Source organism: Natator depressus, chromosome 21 (assembly GCF_965152275.1).
Source record: "Natator depressus isolate rNatDep1 chromosome 21, rNatDep2.hap1, whole genome shotgun sequence".
NCBI classification, from domain to species: Eukaryota; Metazoa; Chordata; order Testudines; family Cheloniidae; genus Natator; species Natator depressus.
The window spans coordinates 9,445,715-9,472,307 of NC_134254.1; positions in this window are offsets into that span (position 1 = coordinate 9,445,715).

Genomic DNA, 26,593 nt, shown 5'->3' on the forward strand with positions numbered 1-26,593 from the left:
AAGTGCTTTACTACCCTCCTGATCACTGTGAGTTTGAGTCTTGCTCAATCTCAAACGGAGAGGCTACCCAGCTGCTAAAATTGTGCCAGATCCATTTGGTGACGGTGGCTGGAGATGATACTGGCTACATTGCTGATGAAACTGACATGCCTTAAATTCCAAAGCCTGGTTAGACCTGAAAAATACTGATGACACAATTATTCAATTAATTGTTGGTCATATTAGTTATTGTTATTATTCAAGCTTTGGTCATCGCTCCACAGCTGAGTTAAATTGCATTTTATACTTAAAGCAGGACTTAATAAATAATAGTAATGAATTAATATTTTAGGTGCTTATCTGGCCTCCATTCCCATAGTGCCTGAGCACCTAACACTTACTCCATTTATCCTCGCGCTCTTGCTGTGAGGTAGAGCAGGGCTCTTGTCCCCATGTAACAGATGGGAAACTGAGGCACAGAGAGATGGAGTGACTTTCCCCAAGGAAGCCAATGACAGAGCAGGGAATTGGACCCAAGTCTTCAAGTCTGAACCCTGACCACTAGACAACTATCCTTCCTCCCCTCTTCCAAGGATCGCAAGCGCTTTACAAACATTAACGAATGACTCTTCACATAGTAGGTGTGAGCTCTATTTTATAGACAGAAAACTGAAGCACAGAGAGAATAAACAGCTTAGCCAAGGTCACGCAGGGAGTGAGTGGCAGGGCAGAGACATGCCTTGAACCCACCTCTCCTGCACCCAGGCTACTGCCTTAACCCCGCTTTCCTCTTACCACGAAGAGAAATATACAGGGAGTGACAGACTGACCAGCTGAGCCTCCAGGCGACACTTCCCACAGACTGTTGCTGAGGCACACAATGAAAATGATAAATTTCCTGGTGGAAAATATATGGCGCCTTGTTCTCCACTTGTGTAGCTGTGAAGAGCTGGGGATAAAGTTTATAAAGGCCCTTTCCCTCTAAGGGGATAAATCCTCCAGCAAGGAGCAGAGAACAACCAGAAACCCCTTGACCCTGGCTGAAATCCCCGAGTCAAGAAGTGGTCAAGCAGAGGTCAAGAGGCCAGCAAGCCCTTTTTCTACCCAGGCACATCTGCAGGTTAGCAGCCTAGCAGACAGCAATCGCCAGAAAGGTGCAGTATTGATCGAACTGCTGGCCTCCAATGCTTCTTCCCCCAGACAGTAGCAATTATTATAATCAAGCAGTTGACTCCAATTACGCCTTCCTCTCATTACGGCCGAGGGGATGGATGCAGCCACAGCAGCACAGGGAAAGTTTGCAGCCATGTCGCCTTTGCAGATCTTAATCTAAAATGACAGGGTGTGACACGGGGGGCTGGTGACCTTTCCAACCTTCAGCTGTTCGTGTGGCAACAATTTCCAGCACCAAATTACACCCAGGCAGGGCTTGATTGGAGGTTCAAGACAGCGGGAGAAGGAGAAGCCATTAAAGGACTGCAACATTCTTCACAGCCCTATTTAAATACAATTTACATTCCAGCCTCTGCTGTTTGCACATTGTTAATTGCATCTTGTTCCTTATTTCATTTTATATTGGAAGGGATTAATTATATTATTATTATTATTTATTATTTATTTTATTATTTTGCGCTGTTGTTTTTCAGAGGGAGGTTTTTCTAGGGGGCTGTCGATCTCAAACTACAGTTATATTTCCTGGGAGGAAAAATAGATTTAATAGAGTTTAAAGCCAGGAGGGACCAATAGATCATCCAGTCTGGCCTCTTGTCTAATGTGGGCCAGAGAATTTCCCCCAGCTATTCCTGAATTGAGCCCAGTAACTTGTGTTTGACGAAAGCATCCTCCAGAAAGGCACCCAGGCCCAGACCTGCAAAAGTATCTAAGTGCTTAACCACTCTTGAAGTCAAAATACTTTTGAGGATCTGGGTCCCGGTCTTCATCTGATGACATCAAGAGATGGAGGAACCACCACTTCTCCTGGTAGTTTAATCCAATGGTTAATCACCATCAAATGGGTGGTGATTGGATTTTAGGAGTTTGACTGGGGCCATGCTGAACAGAGGGGTCAACTGTACAATTTGGATCCAGATTACTCTTTGTAGGATGGTAGCACTTGGAGGCCCCATCTGAAATCAGGGCCCCCTTGTGCTGGGTGCTGTGCATCCCCCTTGTGCTGGGTGCTATGCATACACATAATAAGAGACAGTCCCTGCCCTGAAGAGTTTACGCTCCAAATGGACATGACAAAGGAAGAACTACTATTTCCATTTTACAGGTGGGGAAACTGAGGCCCACAGAGGCCCCCATTTTGCCAGTGCCACAGTTAACAGAGGGTTTCCTTTTCCACTGCTGTTGGTCCCTGTGCTTAGACCAACCTGATGCCCACCTGCTCAGTTTTGGAGAGAAACACGGGTTCAGTCTCCAACGCCTTTCCCCAGTCCTATACCAGCGATCTACATGGCTCTTTGTGTAGCAATGCCTGCTGGGTGCTCATGGGGTAACTTGTGAAAGAAGTTACATTGCATCTCCGTTTCAAAGCAGGGTAAAGTTGACTACAGACTTGCTATGGGAAAGTTTCACCAGTGTAAGTTATGGTGCAAATTGAAACTGATTTAAAGTAATGCAAAAAGCAGTGCAGACACTCTTATTTCCATTTAAGAGTGGCTTTGTTTGTTTGTTTGTTTAAGTTAAATCAAAATAAGCCATTCAAACTGAATTAAGGGCATCCATACAGCATTTTGCGGTACTTTAAATGGGTTTAAAGCTGATTCAAGTTATATCAGTGCAGTGATCTCCAGTGAGTAAACCCTAAATCCCGTGGACATTCTGGGAATAGATAACAAATCCATCTTTGCCTGGTGCCAAAGACTAGGCCAAATGCAAATCTGATGTAAGCAGATGCAACACAACTGACTTTCACAGCTGAATTTGGCCCATCTCCCTACCTAGGAAGGCACTGTACACTTGTGTCAATGACTCCACAAGGTGCAGGACAAGGAAGAATGAAGCCCACAGTTTCTAAACTCCTTTAAAACACAGTCCACATTAGAAACCTTGCAGTGTTGTAATTAAATTGATTGAAAATGTAGACATGTTTAGACTGTTTTAAATCACGCTTAAACAAGTTTAGCTTAATCCAGCACTTTACTGAATTAACCTGAATCAGTCTGAACATGATTTAAAAGTATCTATGTTGGGGGTTTCCAGGGGTGCCCCTAAATTATCCCCATTTTACTGGGAAACTGAGGCACACAGAGTCTAAGGGTATGTCTACTCTACAAGCACTGCAACTAAGCTGCTGTAGCCCTGTAACATAGCCACTTACTGCGGTGACGGAAGGCATTTTTCCATCTCGAGTAAATCCAACCCTTCAGGAGGCAGTAGCTAGGTCTACATTGGGGGCTAGGTTGACCCTAATGATGTTGCCTTGGTTGTGAATTTTTTGACAGCCCTGCATGATGAGGCTAGGTCAGCCTATGTTTTAGGTGTAGACCAGGCCTAAGTGATTTGCCCACAGTCACAAAGGAAGTCTGTGGCAGAGGTGGGAATTGAACTCAGGTTTCCCAGGCCTACTTCTGACTTAAATTACACCAGTGTTGACAATTCTCACCACTTGTGGTGTTTCTTCTTAAAGCCCCAGCTCCTGGAGTCAGGTGGCTACATGAGGGTTTCAGGCAGCTTTCAGTTTTTTTAAAAAAGGACGTTCCTGGCCCGCGTGATAGTGAAGTAAAGCTTGAAAATGTGACCCCCTAAAGTCTCAAAAATCAGAAAAGAACTGTCTTTAAACGTCCTGATTTTTTAGCTGGTAATAAATTTGGGGGGGAGGGGGAGCTGACTCATGATTTCAGAAAGCTTGTGGTTGGGAATATGGGTGCCACCCCTGGAAAGACTCAATGGGGCCTGGTTCTCATTTATACTAAGGCCCCTTTACACGGATCGGGCAGCACACAGGGGCTTTGAAGTGGGTGCAGTGCAAAGAGCCCATAGCGTGAACAAGAACAAGGCCCAGTTGATCCCAGGACAGCTGCTCTGCATCCACTCCAGCCCTAGGGAGGTCTGAATCAGATGTAGGCTTGGTAACATTGGTCAGACAAGCTCCCTTAAAAGCATACTGGTAACTCCACAACCTGCTGCTGTTCCCCAGCCCTTGGAGCCAATTATCATGGTGCTCTTTCCCCCGCCCTCCGCATCATGTGTGCTCCTCCCTCCCAGCCAATTCACGTTCTTGTTCAACACAAGGCAGCACCACAGAAGAATGCGGCGGGTTTGAAAGCCCCCTGAGAGCAGGTAGAGCCATATGTGCAAGGGCTCCTACCTCCTCCAAGAAGGGGAGGAGGGTGGGGGGATGGGGGGAGATCGGTTTACATAAGTACTTTGCCATATGAAGAAATAATTTAGTGGTATTAATAGAGGTTAAAGTTTCCCAGGAATCTAAAACAGGCCCCTCAGCCACAGGTGGGTTCTTTCACTCACAGGGATGGAGAGCGTAACCTGATTCCCACGAGCGAATGAGAGACAGAGGGTGATGGGAGGCAGAGACTGCACCATAATTTGCATTGTGCAAAGAGGGTGTGGTGGGTCCCACTCGCATGCCAGATGATTTACTGCAGCCAAAGATAGGCCTTGAAACAAAGGCTTTGCCATGGGACCAGCATGCTAACCCCCCATGCTGTCCACAGGGAGAGGAGGGGAGTGGGAAGAGTCAGAGACGTGGGGAAATGGGTTGCTGGTCATAAATGAGCTGGAAGTTGGGTTCCCAATTAGGATTGGATTGGGAACTAAAAGGAAAACTTGGCTGAGGTTAGAAAGGGATTTGTGCAAGTATACATAGCAGAAATACACATGTGCCCTGAGTACACAGAGAACACACACACTGAGCACGTACATACCGACTGAGCGTGCACATAACATACACCAACACACTGAGCATGCACAGAACACATGACACTGAATGCGCACACACACAGAGCACACATACACAGACTGAGTATGCACATAACAAACATCCACTCACTGATCATGCACAGAACACACGACACTGAACACACACACACACACAGACTGAGTATGCACATATGTCCACACACTGAGCATGCGCAGAACACACACAGCATGCACATACACAGACTGAATATGTGCACAACACATATCCGTACACTGAGCGTGCTCAGACCACACACCCACACGCTAAGCACCCATAAACTACAGCAAACATATAGACCATAAATAACTGATGCTCTCAGCTGCAGAATCCAACGCAGAATCCTGCTCTTCTTCCATAGAATGCAAAGACTGATCCCCTGCCATGATTCATAGGCCACCTATTATCTCCCAGGACTCGATCACTGCTAAATTAATAAAATAATGAACCGAGAAAAAGAGTTAGAAATAAGTGATTAGGGATCTTAAATCACATTGTGTAGAACCTTTTATAACACTGACATTCTAGAACACAGAGCCTTTCAGGACACCGTGAATTCTAGAATTTTCAAAAAGCTTTCAAAGTTACATGGGTTCCAGACCATGGCCTCTAAAGCCACATGAGGCCACGAGTCTCAGCTGATGGAAATTGATGCAGCTCCTTTGACTTCCTTTACCCTAGCTGAGGATCTGGTCCCTTGACTTCAATGGAGCTATGCTGATTTACACCCGCTGAGAATCGGGTCCTTGGGTTCTAGACCGTAGAACCTTTTCAGACTTGTGGTAATTCCATTCAGGAAGGGAGCTAGAGAAAAACAAAAATAATTGCTCATGCAGTTTTTTTCCCCCCATAGAAAACGTTTTTCCAGACATTTTTTCCAGACAGCCCATATAAAAAATATTCTCCAGACTCCATAAAACTTACATGTTTCCTGGGTTCTCCCATGAGCTATTAAAAAACTGGAGTCCCTCCCTCAAGAGTTTGAAGTGTGGCCATGGGCAGGAGAGTGATTCTGTAAAAATGGCCCCGACTGATTCAATAGACTGGCTCCCTTTGCTTCTCCAGAGACCTACCTGCTAACTTTGGTGGGGAAAATAAAATGCAACCGCAGAGTCAGTCCAGCTAGTGGGGAGTGACCACGATTTAGAAAAGTGACTAGTGACTTAGGTTGCCCAGCTTGAGGCACTTCAAATGAGCCTAATTTTTAGACGGGTGGGTGCTCGGCATGATGTAATCTATAAACCAGGCCCCTTTAAGGTGTCTCAAGCTGGGCTCCAACCCAAAACTGGAAGCGCCTGAAAACACTGAAATTTTATTGGAAAACACAACAACCGCCGCCACCAGGTTTCTGGTTTTCAACAACAACAAAAAATATCAGGGGAAAATATAGATGAAAACAAATATTTTTTGTTCTCTTCAAAAATGTTTAGGAAAAACGAAGAAACATTTTGTTGACCCCGCTCTATTTCTGGAAAGTAGAACTAAACTTTACGCTCATCTCAGGTTCACTGTTAGGGTGGGGCTCAGGCCCCTCCCGTTCCTGTACGTGTAAATGATTAATTACTGTTCATTTGTACTCTGGTCGTGCCTGGAGGCCCACTCCAATGCCAGGGCCCCACTGAGCTAGGTGCTGCACAGACATGTAATGAGAGACAGTCCCTGCCCCGTAAAACTTGCTGTCTAAATAGACAAGCCAGGCGAGGAGCATGAATGGCAGGAAGAAACAGAATGTACAGCAGAGTAAATAATGTGCCGGTTTGCAAATGCCATATTAGACCAAATCGGATGCCTCCATTATCTACCAAGAGTCCACCTGTCCGTCTACAGTCGATCCCACCACTCAAGAACCAAACTGAGAGGACTATTTGTTGGACAGGAGGACAGAGGACAGACAAACACACAGGCAATCAGATAGTGTGGTATAAAAACCTGAGAATGACAGATCAGTTGGGTTCTATCTATCTACTTACCTACCCTAGATCCTTTTCTCTATCTGTATTTCATACCTCACTCATCCCCACACTATCTTGGGGCTACCTCCTACCGCAGAATCTACCATAAAGCTTCTGCCGTCAGCACTTCGCTATCAGTTTCACCCCGATGCATGATGCAGAAGGGACTCCCGCTCACTTTCCCATACCGGTGCTGGCTGATAGGATCAAAACCTCATCTGTGTGTCGGTAAAGCCAGCCGATGCAGCTAAAAAGACAAGCAGCGAGCTGGGGATCCAGCAAGTAACAAGGTGGCATTTTTACATCGCTGCTTTCCTAGCCTAGAACAGTGTTGGAATCAAAGGGACGTGTAATACCCTCTCTGGTTTACTTAAACATCAGTTTGTCTGGGGCGTGAACTTTGCCGGCTGAAGCTTCTGCAAAAAATGCTTATCTCTTTTCTTTTCCTCTTCTCTTTTTTTAAAGCTTTCCCTTTCTCTCGCTGCCTGCTGCCCAGCTCTCCCCCACCCCAGAGCCTTCCAGAAGCACTGGCGTGTTCTCTAACCCAAGCATGAAACAATTCCACAGCCACCAATTGCGATGTTTCAGATAACATACGGAGAATGTAAATCCCGTCAGCAAGTGCAACGGCCATAAAAGGCTAAAATGGATTCCTGCGGATTAGAAATAAAACACAGAAAGGGCCCTGTTCTCTCAGTTTCTCCACCCCTAATCCCCCCCCCTTTCCCGCCCTCCCCCCCCCACCTCCCCCTTTAAAAAATCTGTTGGAAATGTGAGGGTTATGGGGGTTTTTTTCCATCAACTTAAAAGAAAAATAAAATACATTCCAGGAAAAGGACTGCTGCTAAGAAAACTAAAACCAGAAAATGCTTAAAGATGTTTTAATGACTTAAACACAGGGCCGGGATTGTGTCTAAAAGTTTCCACATTTAAAAAAAAAAACAAATTCAATATTAAATAACCCCCCTCCCTACTAACACTGCTGCTGGTTTTTTTCCCTCTAACCCTCTGATTTAAGGTGCGTATTGTTAACACGGCCGGTGTGAACAGACACGAGGTTGCATTCAGCAGTGGGTACGCTCCCATTCCAAACCAAAAAGTTACTAGTGGAATTGCTTCTGCAACTGATGAAGCCCACGTGAGAGCAAGTCCAAGGCGCTGTTAACAAGCAGCTGACAAGTTTTTACACTAGGAATTAGACCTTCATTTAGAGAGGGATTAGCTGAAATCTGCCCTCTAATTACAGAACCAGGCGAACTCCCAGATCCACGCTTGCTTTGTTCGGATGAGTGCACAAGGCTGCTCACCAGACAAAGACCCTGCATCCAGCCAGAGGTGTGGTTCAAGTCCAGTTTCACAGCCCTGGGATGAGCCGAGTGGGGTCAGTTCTCAGATCCACTCTGAAGCCGCCCCGTGTAATTTGTCACGACTGGCAGTTTGTATTGCAGAGGGGCCCGGCTGCTGATCGGGCATGAAGGCTGAATTGAATCCTTTCATGGACTAGACAGTGTGGTCCCTCTAGGTCAGGGCTGAGGTTAGGGCAGGGCAGGGCATCGCAGCTGTCTGCTCTGGAGGCGTTTGGATATGTTCAAAATATGGTGTGGGGAAAGCCCTGTGTTAAATGTTGGCTTTCCTGTCCATCCAGGGGAGACTCACTTCCTTATGTTAAAACCAACAGGGGAAAGTTAACACAGAGATATACTGTTTTCAAGGAAAAAAGTTGAGAAGCACTGGTTAAACCAACAAAATCGAGAGCCTTCAGAACAAGGAGTGAAACCCGGTCTTTAAATTGCTGCTTTGAGGCTGTATAAATTATTAGATTACAGCAGCATGCCAGCTCTGCTACAGTTAAGGTGATTAGATTAGATAACGTATAGATAGATAGATAGATAGATAGATAGATAGATAGATAGATAGATAGATAGGTGAATGGGGTGGATGGGGATAGATAGATAAGATTTCAAAGCTAAATCTTCCTCAAAACTCACTCCTTCAAAGTCAACACAACAATTATTTCACACACAGACACACACGGATGCACACCCACACACGTACACACCTACTTCTGCACACTCACATATGCACAGGGCTGTTTTGTCGAGCTAACTCTGGCTCCTACAGCGCAGCAGGCCCCCAGCTCAGCCCTGTCCTGCCACTTTACAGGCGTTCCCCTGCCCATCTCTGTAAGGTCCTTGAATGTCCCCCATCGCTGTATCTGAGCACCTCACTGTCTTCAGTGCATTTCTCCTCCTCACTAGCCTGGCAGGTAGGGTAGCACTCAGGCACCTGCTCAAGCTCACACAGGAAACAAGTGACTGCGCAGGGAATTGAATGGCTAACCCCTTAACAGCTGCTTTCCCATCTTTCTCTGTGCTTAATGTCCCAGCTCAGCTCTGCCCTACAGCATTCCAGGAAAAACACTGCTCTCCCCTCTCTAACCCACCACCCCCAGGTGCTCTGCTCCCTGCTCAGCCCTGAAAAAAAGGGCAAAGCCGCGAGGGTAAGAACACAAAGGAAGCAGCTCGTCAGTCAGCTTGGGCAAGGCATAGGGCGTGAGATGAGATTGGGGAACAAAAAGAGCCAAGAGCTGGAAGGAGTGAAACAGTGCAAAGCTAGAACATTGCCTGGAAGGGGACTCTAGAACTCATTGGTGTCATTTCCAGAGCTGTCCTGCGTACAATGCCCCTTCCCCACCCAAACTCTACACCAGCTGCCCGCACTGTCCTACCATGCAATCATCTGAACCTGCTTGGTGCCAAGAGGCCACTGAAGTCCATGGGAGTTGAGGGTGTCTGGTAACTCCTTGGATCGGGCCATATCATAGCAACTAGGGCTGGTCAAAATCTCAATATGTCCATTAATATTCTCATTGAAATGTTGCTGGGTGTGGGGGGAAATTCAAAGACATTTTCTCAAGATCCATCCCTATTTTCCAACCGTTTCTAACAGGAAAAGGATCTAGAATTCTTCCTGCTATAACACTGTCCTTCAGGATCTTGATGGAAAGAATTCTAGAATAATTATCCCTGCTTTTTCTATAGCCACCCAGATGCTAAGGGGAGTTTATCTAGATTTTGGGCCAAATCCTCAGCTGGCATAAATTGGCCTCGCTACAATGCTTTCAGTGGAGCTATGCTGATTTACACCAGCTGAGGATCTGGTCCTTTCTTTTTATACATAGGTTGGCTGTGAAACCAACTTTAACAAACATTGGAGGAAAAAAGCAAAAAGCTTTTAGCTTCTTTTTTTCTTAAGTCAGTCCTGATGGGTAAAAGCTCTTCTCACAGCACTGGGAGATGGAAAGCGCCCCCCAGAGGAAGCCTGTGGAGGAAGCTTGGGTGGGAAGAATCCACTTGAAACTCAAACAAACAAGACTTTCATTCCTCAACACCTTTCTCTCCCCTACCCAAGGAATCTGAGCCCCGGTTCTAGATCACCCCCCAGGCTCCTACTGACAACCAGCCTCTTGCTCCATTTGAAGATTCATTCCTCTTTTAGAGGGGGGTGTGTGTGTGAGTGTGCGTGCATCAGACCTCCCCAGACCTCAAAGACACACACACAGACTACTCACTTTCCAGGCATAGTTTCCATTCTATTCTTCCCAGATGAACTTTTAAAATGTGTGTGTTTTTTCCTTCTCTGAAAGAAAAAAAAAAGGAGAAAGAAAGGCTTTTAGTAGGTTCACAAACCGACCCGTTGCCAAGTGGGGTATGTGCATGGAAGGGGGGAGCCAAGGGTCCTTAATCCGCCCAATTTTTGAGAAATAGAAGACATTCTAGTCATAATAAAATGTGTTTTACACTAGAGGGGGGGGTGGGGAGACTTGGCTGGGCACCGCTGGCTTCTGAGCCCAAACAATGAGGTTAAGAAACATAACTGTAACGCATTAGTAAATTGACAATGAAATTGCAGTTACTTCACTGGCTCTTTATTAAATAAACACAGCCTGAAATGGACCTGTCTGCCCCGGAGGTATTTGTGTAGGGTTCATATTACTAACTCAACACTGCTGCTAACACACACTCCGGAGCTGCACACCCTGGAGTGCAAACACATTCCAGAGCAGAACCCTGCAAGGTGGGGCTGACCTCGCTTTTCCCCTTGTCACTTTTTCCCTTTCGTTTAGAACCCAGATTTTATGGCCGTTGGCGGCTACCACGACATCATAGCCCAGAGTTGCAGCTCCTTTCAGGACCAATAGAATGAGAGGTGTGCAAAAGAGCATATGCCAGCAGCACCTTCTTGGACAATTTCCCACCCACCACAGTGCCCCTTTTCCTGCCCTGCTCCCAGCCAAAGGTAAATGTCCTCATTCCCCAGCACCCCTCCGCACATCTGCATAAAACTTTATCCAGCTTCTACCCCACTCTCCTCCATCTACACAGAGACCTAACCAACGACCATCTGCCCTGCACCGACACACAGAGACCTAACCAACGATCATCCGCCCTGCACCGACACACAGAGACCTAACCAATGACCATCCGCCCTGCACCGACACACAGAGACCTAATCAATGATCATCTGCCGTGTACTGACACACAGAGACCTAACCAACGACCATCCTCCCTGCACCGACACACAGAGACCTAACCAACGACCATCCTCCCTGTAACGACACACAGAGACCTAACCAATGACCATCCTCCCTGCACCGGCACACAGAGACCTAACCAACGACCATCCGCCCTGCACCGACACACAGAGACCTAATCAATGATCATCCGCCGTGTACTGACACACAGAGACCTAACCAACGACCATCCTCCCGTAACGACACACAGAGACCTAACCAGCGACCATCCGCCCTGCACCGACACACAGAGACCTAATCAATGATCATCCGCCATGTACTGACACACAGAGACCTAACCAACGACCATCCGCCCTGCACCGACACACAGAGACCTAACCAACGACCATCCGCCCTGCACCCACACACAGAGACCTAATCAATGATCATCCTCCCTATACCAACACACAGAGACCTAACCAACGACCATCCTCCCCGTACCGACACACAGAGACCTAATCAACAACCACTTACCCTGCACCGACACACACAGCCCTAACCAACACCCATCCACCCTACACTGAGACACACAACCCTAACCAACAACCATCCATTCTGCATCAACACACACAGCTCTAACCAGCAACCATCCACCATATACCAGCACACACAGCCCTAACCGACACTCATCCACCCCACACTGAGATACACAGCCCTAATCAACAACCATCCATTCTGCATCCACACACACAACCCTAACCAACAACCATCCACCACGTACCTAACCAAAAACCAGCCACTCCTCATTGACACATGTGGCCCTCACCAAGACCCATCCACTCCACACTGACATACAGACACCTAATTAACAACCATCCACTGTACATCAACACACACAGACCTAACCAACCATCCTGATCCCTGCAGCTACACGTGCAACCTTATGAGGCAATCATAACCATCACAATTAAAGACACAACCTAAGTCAACAACCATTGACTCTACGCCTACATGCACAGTCCTAACCATCTTTTACCCCTACACTTCCACACACAACCCTAGTTAAGAACCATCCAGCTGAAACCTATATGTACAACCCCAGCCAACTCCCACTCCTACCTGCACAGATAAGATACAGTTCTCCGTCCCTGCATCTACACACACAATAGGGAGCTAAGTTTGCTCAGCAGCTAACAGGCCCTGAATGGCTGCAGATGTCCTCTGGAGATGGGACACTCATGTTCATAGCATGTGATTGATGGAGATTTTCAGCAGCACCAGGGGTCTGTTGCAGTCTCTGTTACCATCAGTTTGCTTGGCCTTGGGACGCTTGTCTCTTGGTTCCAAGATATCCCTCCTGTGGTGTCACGTCCTTTCAGTGAAGAATTCTGTTCCCATCGGTTGCTATAAGCAGAGAGCTATGTTCCCCTTCCATGCATGACACAACAAAGCAATGAGCTAAGGGCCCAATCTTGCTTCCATTGAAATCAATTGGAGTTTTATTATTAATGGGAGCAGCATCTTAGAACAGATACAACAGAGAGCTATGAAATAATGAATGGCACAGAACAGAGGTTCCCAAACTGCAGTCTGCAGAACACTTACTGGTAGGTCCGGGGACAGCTGGCTGGTCACATGGTGCTGGCTCTTCACCCTTTCCAGGTGCCAGATTTAATTAAAATACATCTAAACAAAATCCATATTAAATATGTTCTTAATAATGTTACATTTCCATGGAAGCAAATGGTGCAATTGGCACTGATTAATTAACCACCAGAATAAGGGGCGTGGTAAATTTTCCATCACTTGGAGCGTCTAACCCAAGTTTGCAAAAAGAAAAGGAGGACTTGTGGCACCTTAGAGACTAACCAATTTATTTGAGCATAAGCTTTCGTGAGCTACAGCTCACTTGCATCCGATGAAGTGAGCTGTAGCTCACAAAAGCTTATGCTCAAATAAATTGGTTAGTCTCTAAGGTGCCACAAGTCCTCCTTTTCTTTTTGCAAATACAGACTAACACGGCTGTTACTCTGTAACCCAAGTTTGGATGTCTCTTTCTAAAAATGAATGCTATAAGTTACCGGGCTGAATGCAGGAACTGCGGGGTGAAGTCCTTGGCTTGTGTTATGCAGGAGGTCAGATAAGATGGTCCTATTTGTTCTTTCTGGCCTGGACATGGAAGATGAAATCACAGGAAAGTGATGTCTTCTGGTTTGACAAGAGGATTTTAAATGTAAGGAAGTGAAAGAGAGTTAATTACTTCATCTAGGTGAAGGGTGCTCACCCCTCCACTCTATGCATTCTCAGCATAACTTTAATACAGCCTCAGTGCAGCGGCACAATTCAGGGTAACTCTCCACCAGTGAGCCAGACAACAGAAAACTCAAAGAAAGCCCCTTCCCACTCCAACGATTCCTGGGCTGAACAACTCCAGCACATTCTCAAAGGCCAGAGGAGTTTTGCAACACGCCCTGACGGTCATCAGAGAGGGGCTACTTCAGACCACTGGGGAGAGCGAATTCCAAAGCCACAGGTCTTTCACAGAGAACACCCTTCTTCTTTGTGCGGTCCTGAGCACCTCTGCTCATCTCAGATGAGACAGGGAAGTTGGGGAGGTCTCTCAAGTAGGCGGGTCTCAATTCCTTTGCACAGCTCCACCTACGCTGGTCCTTTCAAAGATATACTGTCGATATGAAAACCATCAGAAGGTAAAATGGTTCCTCACCTAGTCAAACAGAATTTTAAAAATTACAACGTGCCTACTAGTTCTAAAAGCTTCATCTTTCATCTGAGTCCAGCTCTGACTATGCCACCTTCCCTTAAAATTCAACATCAACCTACTATCATGAAATGGCTGGAATGACACCAGTGCCCTCTAGTGGAGGAGTCCAAAACTGCTCTCCAGTGTGTCAGAGACCCCATACTTCTAAAGAAGATTCTCCTTGAGTGGACGTGGTGCTTGTGCTTCCACAACAGCCGGATCTGCATTCTATCCTTGCTGTTCCCATAATGTTCAAAGTGACTATGGTGAGCAGCGCAGTGTCACGAATGCGTGGGTCTCAGTCATTCTCACACAGTCAATGTTGGGCTGACAGGCTGCGCTAGGCTGACATCAGGGATTGAACTGGGACCCTCCAGCAATACCCACATGAGTTGCTGTAGCTTGGGCTAGTGTTGTGTCTTTATGTCTTTTGCTTTTTATGCAACAAAACTATAGAGATACCACAGGGGCACAATTGGGTCCCAAATATCTGTGTTCACCAACTATACACAGATATGGCAGGCCTAGCTAAATACACACTGCTACTCTGGTTACTGGTGACATCTAAAACACAGAACATGGTGAGCACCATTAGAGGGCTCACCACCTACTTAAAGGGACTCCATCCCATTCCCATACACCAGAGCCAAGGAGCTAGAGTCAGCCTGTAATTGAGTCACAGTCTCTGTGGATCAGGCACAGCAGGGGGCATGTAACACACACCAACCAATGGGCTACCTACATCATATTTTTTTCTCTCACTGAAGGCTTTACAGTCCCATTCCCCATGCGATGGTTTGTCCTCTGCTTTCAAAGAGCCTGGCATCCGTCCCTCCCTCCCTCCCTCCCCTATTTCCTAGGCATTCACTTGACATCTGGTAGGGAGGGATATAAGCAACCCAGTAATGAAACCTCACCCTATCTCTTTCCCGCCTGCCTGACAGAGAACAAGTCAGACCTGGGCCTCACCAATAAGTTTAAAAAAAACACACACACACACACACAACCCACAATCCAGCGGGTCAGACCATTTTAGCATATGTACCTTTTATTTGTAGCAGACTGTTAATAATTAAGTGATGCCTTTCATACAGACATTTACAATAATTTAACCTTGCCCTCACTGTGTAATTTATTCTTTGCAGAAGCCAATAAAAATAAAGGCCCCGAGATTTCGTCTCTCTCTTTCCCTCTCTAAACGTACATATATATGTATCCAGAATAGTGTAATAGATTTCACATATTGTACCATAGGTATCATTAAGGTAACAGAGCCAAGTGTCTCAGTTCATATGACTTTCTTTATAGGTGCCTCATAATCCACATAAAATTGAGCTTATGTTTCCCCTCCATCCCCTATTTCTAAAACAAGAGGAAGGGCTCGCTCTCTCTCTTTCTCTTTTCCTTCTTGATTTTGGTCCTTGGTGAACTAAGTTTAAAATTTTCTTTAGGAATTGCCAAACTGGAATAGACCAGAGGCCCATCTAGTACTGGATCCTGTCTCCAACAGCGGCAAGTATCAGATGTTTCAAAGAAATATGCAAGGAACACGCCATAACGGCCAATTATAGAATAACCTGCCCATCGAGGAAGAATCTTCCTAAGTTTGTGGGTGATCTGGTACCCCCCAGTTTCAAGGCTGCAGAGTGGAGAACCAACCCGCAGCCATCTGAGGAGGGAAAGTGGAATATGTACAAGGGAAGGGACTGAACACACAGATTTATTTCCTCCCCCCCAAAAAATAAAAAAAATAAAAGCTAAGGTTAGTACTGTTGGCCGCGCTTCCCCAAAAAGTCCTACAGAGGCTACGCAGAGAAACAAAAGAACAATATTTTCCCCCAAAGAAACATTAGCAAGACACGTTCATTAAAACACACACAAATTCTATAACAGGCCTGTAGCGCTGGAAACCTCAGGGCTGCCCGGTGCCTGTGAGCCAGCTGTGCTGGGGAAATGTACCTAGATGCCAAGGCAGCTTAGTTCCTCCATCAAGGCATGGAGCAAGAGGTTGGTTCGCCAGTCCACCCCCACCCCACAATCCCACCTTCCTTTGGAATAACAGGCTCCTAAGGGACAATGAAGCAAACTCTTCACCCAATCTACATTTTGAGTCTTCTTATTCTTATTTCCCCGGCGTGGGAGGGGGAAGGCAAAGAGGCCATAGCTACTGGTCCCACGTGCCTGCTCTAATCGCAGCGTGGCGGCTGTTTGGCCCACATGAGGTGATGGAAAACTTTCACCAGCGTCAGGTGTCATTGCAGAGCCTGAGCTGCTCCGGTTACACTCTCGGCAAGTGTTATAAACACACAGGCACAATCTAAATATTTATTGCAAATGAAATCTCCCGTCTGCCGTTCAACGGCAGAAAGAGAAAGGGAGGGGGAAGTGCAAGGTGATTGTTGTGCAGAGGCGAGCAGAATCAAATGTGAAATCAAGATGCATTTCATACCCTGGAATGATCATCACAGCAGGGTTCGAGACAGTAGTCTGACACAGCCACCAGGGTATTGGGTTTTTTTTCTTTCCCCTGACCCCTATGTAAGGGATTTGCCACAGCCAAAACTCAGAGGGGCAGATCCCCAGCTGGTATAAAGTGCTACAGTTCCATTGGCTTCACCAGAGCTAAACTGATTTACACCAGCTGGGAACCTGGCCTAGAAGGTGATATGCCTCTTACCTAGCACCCCCTAGAAGCCTGATAGTTTCAGGTGGTTTGGCCCTTCTGGGACAGCAGACAGATAGCAGAGCAGCTGAGGAAATGATTTTGTTTTCCCCTTGAAAAAGATGTGGACACACTTTTTGGTGAAATTTTTTTCAGAATTATTCAGATTTCCATCGACAACTGAAAGCATTCTGGGTTTTGGCAACCAAAATTAACCAGTATTAACTTGAACAAAAATATATTTTTCGGTGGCCAAAAATGGAACCAATGCTGGTTTTCACATTTCAATTAAAAGGGACTTTTTTAACCAAAAATTCTGTTTAATCAAAAAGCCATGTTCTATTGAAAAAACGAAACAAAAACAAAACACCACCACGTGTCTATGGAAAGTTTTTGACCATCTCTAATAGATAGGTAGCTATTTTAGGACATGACTATAGTATGAATATTAACTGCAGATGATAGTTTCTAGGGGTCTGATCACCTTCGTATCTGGCTGCTAGATAGTCAGGGACTGCTGGAGTATGTGAGCGTGTGCACAGCTCTGTTTGTGAATGTGTGACCATGTGTTCAAAAAAGGCAGGGTTCCCAAAGTTGTTTTTAGCTCAGCACCAGTATCGAAGCAGAAGGTTTTGATGTTATTCCTGAGCTAGCCCCAGGAGTGAATTCAAATATCGAGGCATTTGCAACTCAAAGCTAGAGTTTGCACAACCTTTAGCCTAGTGGAGGAGGTGGCTAGCACCGGCTCTGGCTGGCTGGAGCTGTGGGACAGATCAGGGCAGTGAAACACAGTAGGTGTCGCTGGGATGTGCCAAGTCAACTATGTCCTAGTTCGGATTTAACCAAAATCGGGGTTCAGCTTCCTTAGAGCTCTGTTCTGCAACGGGGCTGAGCAATTCTGGTCTCCCATGTTTAAGGAAGATGAACTCAAATTGGAATAGGTGCAGCGAATGCTGGCGCAGGAACTAATGGATATAAACTGATCCATCAACAAGTTTAGTCTTGAAATTAGACAAAGGAGTGAAGTTCTGGAACAGCCTTCCTGGGGAAGTAGTAGGGCAAAAAACCTAACTGGCTTCACGACTGAACTTGATAAGTTTATGGAGGGAATGATATGATGAGATTGCCTACAATGGCTTGTGGCCCATCTGCAACTGCTATTAGCAGATATCTCCAACAGCCGGAGACACTGGATGGTGGAGGGCTCTGAGTTAATACAGAGAGTTCTTTCCACGTGTCTGGCTGGGGGGTCTTGTCCACATGCTCAGGGTCTAACTGATTGTCATATTTGGGGTTGAGAAAGAATTTTTCTCCAAGTCAAATTGGCAGAGACCCTAGTGGGGTTTCACCTTCCTCTGCAGCATGGGGCAAAGGTCACTTGGTGGTTTGAACTAGTGGGGGTGGTGGATTCTCTGTAACATAAAGTCTTTAAAACAAGATCGGAGGACGTCAGTAACTCAGCCAAAGGTTATGTGCCTTTCACAGGAGTGGGTGGGTGAGGTTCTGTGGCCTGCGATGTGCAGGACGTCAGACTAGATGATCATGAGGGTCCCTTCTGGCCTTAAAGTTGATGAGACTTCAAGGAATTGCTGCAGGACCTTGCAGGGCTGAATGCTTGCTGTTGCCAAATTAAAATAAACCGTCAATTTCAATGTACCGCTGAATCTTAATCAGCTCAATAATCGCTCATGAGTAAGACAAAGTGGAGCCTGGTTTTAGTAATAACAAAGTCAGGACACGTTATAATTGGCACGTCCAGCTAGAAGTATAATCCTAACAGGGCAGATCCTCAGCGGGTGTGAGTGGGTGTGGCCCTGCTGATTTCAGTGAAGCTATGCCCCTGGACAGCAGCTGAGGCACCGGGCCAAGGATTCCAAAGCATGTAAATGACAGACCTGATCCTGCAGTGCCTCTGACAGCAGAACACACACTTCAGCTAAGAGGAGTTTTGCCCACACAAGAAATAGAGGATTGAGGTCTTTATAGGCAGGAATCACATTGCCTACCATTGAAGTGCAGCCACCTCTGGGTTGGAACATGGCAGGGGTACAGCAGTGTGCATGATCACAATACAAAACAGCTTAGTACAGAAAGTGAAGAATGTTGTGTCAAACTGAAATTTCAGGCAGGTGGATTTAGGAAGGTAGAATTACCTAAACTCCAGCGTTAACTAAGACCCTTGCTCTTACAGAAAGTACTGCTTTACCTATAATACAACCATTAGCCAGTATTACCTTTACAAATAACTCCCACAGTTCTAGCCAGCATTAGTTAGCACTAGCCAGATTAGGTGTGTAACTGGGAATGGCACTGCTTTTTTCCCAATGCAATAGAGAAGGCGAGGCATATGACCCCATTGACTCTGTGGGCCAAATTCTACCCTCAGCTCCGTAGTCTAGTGTAACCCTGCTGACTTTAATGGGGTTACTCTGGATTTACACCAGTGTAACTGCAATCCACGTTGTTACTTAAGTGGGGTAGTTAAGAAAGAGAGTAGCAAAATGAAAGAAGACAGAGTGGTGGAGGACAAGACTTTGGGTCTGGTTCTGATCTCATTTACTCTGATGTAAATCAGGAAGAACTCCATTTAAATTAATGGAGTTGTACCGGTATAGATGAGGAGACTCAGGAACTGAAGACTTAGAGGTATGGATGCCAGAGGGAGAGAAATGACAGAGATACCCTCCAGTTGGTGAGATTGAGAGGCTAAGATACAAAAGGATTGATTCTGTTCAGTCAGTCAGGAATGACTCCACTGATGTCAAGGGAGTTACACTGGGGTAAAACTGGTGCAAAAGGGGATGGAGATTCAGACCCGAAATCTCAGAAGAGCTCTGAAAGGAAAAGTAATTCACCTGGGTTGCTTGTTCTTCAGAAGCCATCTTCTCTGGTTTGAGTTTTGACAAGATCTGTTTCCATTCACCCAGAAGAGCATTCGCTTAAGTCCCATGTAAGTCATTAGGGCCATGATCCTACAACTGTCTCCCCGTGCCTCCGCCCCCTCCCCTGAGCTGCATGGAGCCCCATTAAAGCTAATAGGACTCAGAACAGGTGCCGGGCTCTGCCTACTGGGAGCTTCCTGCAGAACTGTGGCCTATTGGTATAAGTGGGATTTGAATGGTCCACAGGTCCTGTGCACAGCAGTGAATTCCACCCTTTAAGAGCCAGGGATCTTGGGGCCAAATTCTCTGCTGGCCTAACTCCATTGATTTCAATGAAGTTCCACCAGCAGCCATTTTCGCCCGTGGTCTTTTCAGTGATACAAGAGAGCTCTTTCAAACAGAGTCATTGCCATTAAGTGTTCGCAGCGATCCCTTTGTTGGGCCACCACTGTTTGCTGTGACCTGTACTGGAACAGAGAGTGCCTTCCTCTAGGTCTAATGGCCACGACTTAGCTGACAGCATCATGAAGAAGTGTAAAGCTATTGTGGGCATTAAAAACAAAAAAAAACAAAAAAAACCCAATACCTAGTGACTGAATCAAAGTCTCAAAGACTCGGCTGAAAATAAAAGACATCTACCAGCAACTTGTTCTGGTTTTTGGAATGATTGTACGAATTAGTTCAATGCCAAAAGAGAGAGACAATATTTATGACGGTGGCACCAACTGGGGAAAGCCCTGAAATGCTGAGCTAAACCCTCAGCTGGTGTAAATTGGTACATCCCCAGTGAAGTCCATGGAACTCTGTCGATTCCCACCAGTTGGGGCTCTGACCCTCTACCTCTAGCAGTCTCTCTATCTACTGCCCCTGGGCATTTACAGATCGCTCATCAAGAGAGTATCTGAATGTTTTTCGGTCCTTTCTGTTTGCTCACCCTGTTGGGAAAGGCAAAAAGGATCCAGCAGGAATAACATATTATCTGCAGCCTTGAACTTACATGTGGCCAGTAGCACGGGAAGGTTCTAAGCCAGAACCATCTGGACTGTATGAAATCCCATTGAAGACAATGGGGTCCCAGTTTAAGAAAGCATCCCTCTTCAGGAAAGACACAAGTGTCTGGAGGAAGGTTTGCCTAGTGGCTGGAACTTGGGAGCCCGGGTTCTACTGCTTGCTCTGCCACAGACTGACTGTGTGGCCTTGGGCAAGTTACTTGGTCTCATTGTGCCTTAGTTTCCCATCTGCACAATGGAGATAACAGCACTGCCCTGCCACATAGGGGTGTGGTGAGAATAAATGTTGTGAGGCGCTCAGATGCTATGGTGACGGGGGCCGGAGAAGGACCTTACATATAGACAACATGTGCTTAACTTGAACCAGGTGCTTAAATCCATCTAAAGCACCTGCTTAATGGGCTCGAGTTCTGTCCTGAATCAAGGCTGGGGGTTGTGCAGGGTTCCTCCATGTGGCTTCAATTGCAGGATCGGGGCCTTATTTAGCATCAAGGGGTTCTTTTTGTCTGTCAGCTCACTGGGTTTCATTAGGACTGGAAAACATCTTTCCTGGAAGGTTAGGAAATGTGTATCAAATAATGGCCTTTGCTTCTTAGCCTCTGGAATAAAGCACATACTTTGCCAGCTGAAAATACATATGTATTATCAATGGGATATGAATGAAAAGACATCTTTAACTGAGCAAATACCAGACTCTGAGCATGAAATCCTGCAGGCAAGTAGCTTTACTCCCCTCAACTCCCATTGCCTTAAAGGAGGTTAAAGTAAAGTTACTCACCCAGGTAAGAGCTTTGCAAATTCGGGTCCCGTGTATTCTGAAGTGCATTGTTTTTATTAAAATACATATTTAATATTATGGAACTTTAAAAAATTAAACCAGTTTTGATCTCTCAGCCCCCTGTGACTTGAGCGGAATTTTTTGCCTGCGCAAGGAACAATTCCTTTGTTAGATCTCAACATGCCAAATTTAATCTCAGAATGAATTTTTATGGCCAAGTTATAACCCACCCCTGAAAAGGAAGGGGGTTTATAATGGACCAGCTGACACCAGCTGAGTTATGGAGCTATAAACGGCAGCACTCTAATCATTCGATTAAAATGACCAACCACTTATGAAAAAAGGGCGCTGGATCCAAAGCTTATTCTAGTCCATGGAAAGATTTCCCATTGACTTCAATGGGTTTTGAATCAGGCCCAGAATGCTCTGATCTCCCAGCTCTGTTATGCTCATCAGGGCCCTGATTCAGTCAGATATTTAAGAATATGCTCAGCCTGAAGCACATGTGCTGTCCAGGACTACACACATGCTTGAAGTTAGGTACGTACATAAGTATCTTTGATGCATCGGGGCTCTGAAGAGGTAGTTTAAACAGGCCTTTATTTTCAGTTTGAATCCTATTTCACGATCCCTTTTGTATTTCCCTGATTGTTTTAATGCAGTTGTCACCTTCACAAAGCACACATTTAGATTGTGATGCATTTGTTTTAATTGTGTGTTTTCTTTTGTTTTGTTTTACTTCTGATTGGTTTGGCTTTGATTTAAAAATTTCTTGGGTTTGAAAAAAGAAAAAAAAAGAATGATTTCTGGCAATGAAGGTAACTGAAGAAGCTCCCCCAATCCTTTAAAAAAAACCCCGCTAAACTCACCAAGCAAACTAAAAAAAAATAAAATAAAATCTGAACTGGGCTTTGGAACTTTACCTTCCGTTAATTATCCAGGTGACATTTCATTTAGTCGGATTTATGTTTTTTGTATGTGCACATTGAAAACACCCTTTAAAAATATCTGCTATAGAACACTTATTTAGTGAAAAGTAAATCTTATAAAAATTCAATTGCAAAGTAGTTAAGGTATTTGAATATTTTTTTTATAAAGAAGAATCCCAAGAAAGAAAGTATTTGATGGCTAATAATCTCATTTCAATATAATAGGACCTTTCTTTTGCAAAGAGCAAGACAGGTTAAAAGATATAATTATGACTTTGCAAACTCTCCCAAGTGCTACGAGATCATCTGACAGTTCTGATCCCGGGCTCAGCTCTCAAAGGGGAAAAGTCTTTGTCTAGTTAGAGAGTTAAAGAGACAGGATCCCTATTCCACTCTCAGCCTACATTGCAATTTAACTGTCAAAAAAATCCAAGCTCCAAAATTGTCTTATTCCAACACAGCACAAGAAAAGAGAGAGAGGTTTGAAACTGACCTGTCAAAAGCACCCTGTTTAAAAATGTATAATATATTTTAAATACTTTTTTTCCGGAGGTACTTAAAGGTTAAAGATGTGCCAAAGAAGTAGGATGGAATTTTTTTTCGCCTCTCGCTAAAGCTTTTAAAAACAATTAAAACAAAAAAAAAAACCTCTTTTTCTTTTCAAAATTAGAGATAATCAGTGTAAAATCCCCTAAAGATCAAAAGGAAACACATTAGAATAACATTAATTCCAATGGGGAAAAAAAAAGAATAAATCCCTTTTTTCAATGGGAAGAAAAACTTTGAGGACATTTAAATAATGTTTTCGATGTCAGAATTTACAACAAGGTGGAGCGGAGTGTCTGGAAGAGACGAAGACCCAGGCAAACACTCAGTCGTGAGGAAAGACAGAGAATGGGATAAAGGCTGCTGCTGACAATTCCTCCTCAACGCCGTTAGGCAGCTGGAAAGTTGGCTTTTCAGAAAACGTTTCAAAATAAGAAAAGGGGTGGGGGGGAGAGAGATATTTTTTCCAGTAATGATGACATAAGCCAGACAAAAGAAGCAATTTCTTTTTCTTGATGGAGTTTTCAAGAAGTTAAAACAATGTTTAATCTAAAAAATGTTAGATAGATAGATAGAGTTACCGTAGTTATGAGAACAGATATATACTGTAGGTATGAGAGAGAGCGTGATACTGTAGTTATGAATAGAAAGATACTGTAGTTATCAGAGTGGTGCGGGGGGGGCTTGTGTAGTGATAGATACATAACTTGGGTAGCTAGGCAGCTAGATGTAGATAAGAGAAATAGATGGATGCAACCAAAGCCCGGTTAAGAATGATGCTTGCTTGATTTCTGTACAGTCTTGAGCCTGCGCCATCACACTGGGCCATACCCTGTTTGCTGTACTCCTGCAACAAGTCCCTCAATTGGGACTGCACACATGGGTAAAGTGAGGAGGATTTGGGACGCCCAGGGCTGATGCTGCAGTGATGCCAATGGAAGCTTGGAATGTATAAGAATGGACTATAACAGGGATCAAAAAAGAACTAGATAAGTTCATGGAGGATAGGTCCATCAATGGCTATTAGCCAAGATAGGCAGAGGCTGACCGTGAACGGCAGGGGATGGATCACTTGGTGATTGTTCATTCCCTCTGGGGTACCTGGCATTGGCTGCTATCGGAAGACAGGATACTGGGCTAGATGGACCTTTGGTCTGACCCAGGATGGCCGTTCTTATCTTGTTATGTTAATGCGGGACTGGGTTCTTGTATAAGTGTCTGAACTCTGTTTGCCTCTGGAGCAAATCTGTCCTCCCTGCAGGGAGTATGAGCCAAATTTTCTTCTCATTTGCCCTAGTATAAATCAGGAGTCTGTCTGTAAAAACCAGAGTGAGAGGAGGATTGTGCCTCACCTTCCTTATCTGTCTATACAGCATTGCTGGCACTCAGTAAATCAATCAAACGAGTAATATCAATGGATAAGGAGTTAGTCCTCAGCATCTCTGTGGCCTAGTGGTTCCTTTATCAAAACAAACAGTTAGGCTTTCTTCTGTCCTAATCAGTAATTTGTAAACATGTTACTGCTCACAGGTGGCTTGAATAATGCATTGGCACATGGCAAATTGTTTTCTATAAAGCACACATACATATACATATGGGGCCAGTGTCAAGTTGGGAGCCAAGGAAAAGACAGGAGCTGGAAAGGGGGATTTCCAATTTCAGAGGGGAGGGGCTGGAAAATAATGTTCCTCCCTGAAAAGTAAAATAGACATCTGCAGCTGTTGGTTACCTTAACTTTGGATCGCTCTTTCTGTCCCTCCCTCTGTCTCTGACAACCACTATCCTTTGTTCTTCAAGGTACAAGCCTACCTCCAAAGTCCACTGAAGATTCAGTGGGAATCTTCCCATTGACTTCAGTGGGCTTTGATCAGAAGCATGTTAATCTGAAAGTCAAAAGAGGGGCTCAATGCTCCATCACTGAGATCAGTGAAGGTTTTGCTTTGGATGGCCCAATCCTGTTCCCTTTAGGTGCCTATTTACATATTTTACCTACCACATATTTTACCTCCAATCAGCCATCCCTGGTGGATCATATTTTTGATTGAAAGGGCTGGAAGGAACCACAGAGATGAAGAAACATTTCTCAGAGGTATTTATGTGCAAACGTCGCTGTTAGACACGAAAGAATCCATCTTCCAATGATGTCCCATGCCCAGCAGTAACAATGTTTGTTATAACAGGACCGACACTTTGTGGAAGACACTGGTCACCAAAAGAAAAAGAAATAATCAAAATGAAATGGAGAAAATTAAAAGGCCAGAAAGCTGGGACCCAACCCTGCAATTCTGACGTGGGCAAAAACCGCACTAACACAGAGATTCAAGAGATGTGAAGATAATATGGTGACGAGGGACAAAACCACCTAGAGTCATCGATAATAATATCTACCTCTCATACAGCATGTGGATCTCAAAGTGCATTACAAAGGAGGTGGTTAGCCCTATCTTACAGGTTGGGAAACTGAGGAAATGCAGACAAAGTGACTTGCCCATGGTTGCCGCGCAGCAGAGTAAGGAACAGATCTCAGATCTCCTGAGTCCCAGTCCAGTGCCTTATCTACTAGGCAACAGCACCTTGCTAATAAATTAACTTGCTCACACTGCCAGCATGAGGACTGCAGGGTCAGGCCGTTGCTGTCGAATTTTCCTCTTCTGAAGGGCTTTTAAATGTATGTTTATTTGTTTCTGTTTTTAGATTTTTGCAACTCCCAGGAATGGGGCCTAGTTTTACACTCCAGGTGCCCTTGGCATACCTTATAAATACACTCCAAGTGGGCTCAGTACAACTGGAGATCACCAGCCACCAGTGAGCCAGACAACTTAAAAACTTGACTTGCCCTCCCCCACCCAAATCCCGAACTCTTACAACCCCCTCCTCCCTTCTATTTCCAAACGTCTGGGGAAATATGAGCTCTGCAACATGCCCTGGAGGTTATCAGATTTGGGGTACTTGGGACCAAGGGTCAAAGGAACGTGTGCATCATTGTTCCTATTAAGAAGCATTTTGTTGTTTGTTTGAACAATGGAAAACTGGCGCCAGGGCCTCCCACCAGAAAACTGGTTTCACTTTAAAGCATCTTTGCAAATCGATCTGAAAAGTGTTAAGCGCCCCATCGGCCACAGCTAGAACCTGAGTTGGGATGGATTCGACGGGAAAGTCTTGTGTTTCCATAGGAATTCCAGGGCCACTGAGCCCGGAATTATTCATCGCTAAAAATTAAAGCCGAACTGGAATCCTGCTGTGGGAAACATGCCAGCTTTGTGCTCTTAAAGGAATGATAAGCCTCTGGGATGCTGCTCGTCTAACTGTGCAAAATCAGGGTCAAGTCTGGGATAAGATGGTATTATCAGGGCCCCATCCTGCTCCCACTGAACTCAGGGGCAAAACGTCCATTGAGATCAGTGAGAGCAGGACTGGGTCCAAAATGTGTCCCAGACAGACAAAGAATAGCTCCTGACCAAGCAAATTAGTTGACATGGCAGCAGGGAAAGGGAACTGTTGGTTTTAAGACAAGAGAGATTTCCTCCCCTTTTTTTTCTAAATGCGCTGGCCCCAAAACTGTTCTCAGTTGCCACAAACTTTAACGGGGGTTGCAGCATGTAACTGAGAACAGGATTTGGTCCTGTTCGTCAAAATCCTTGGCTAGCTCTGATTTCCTCC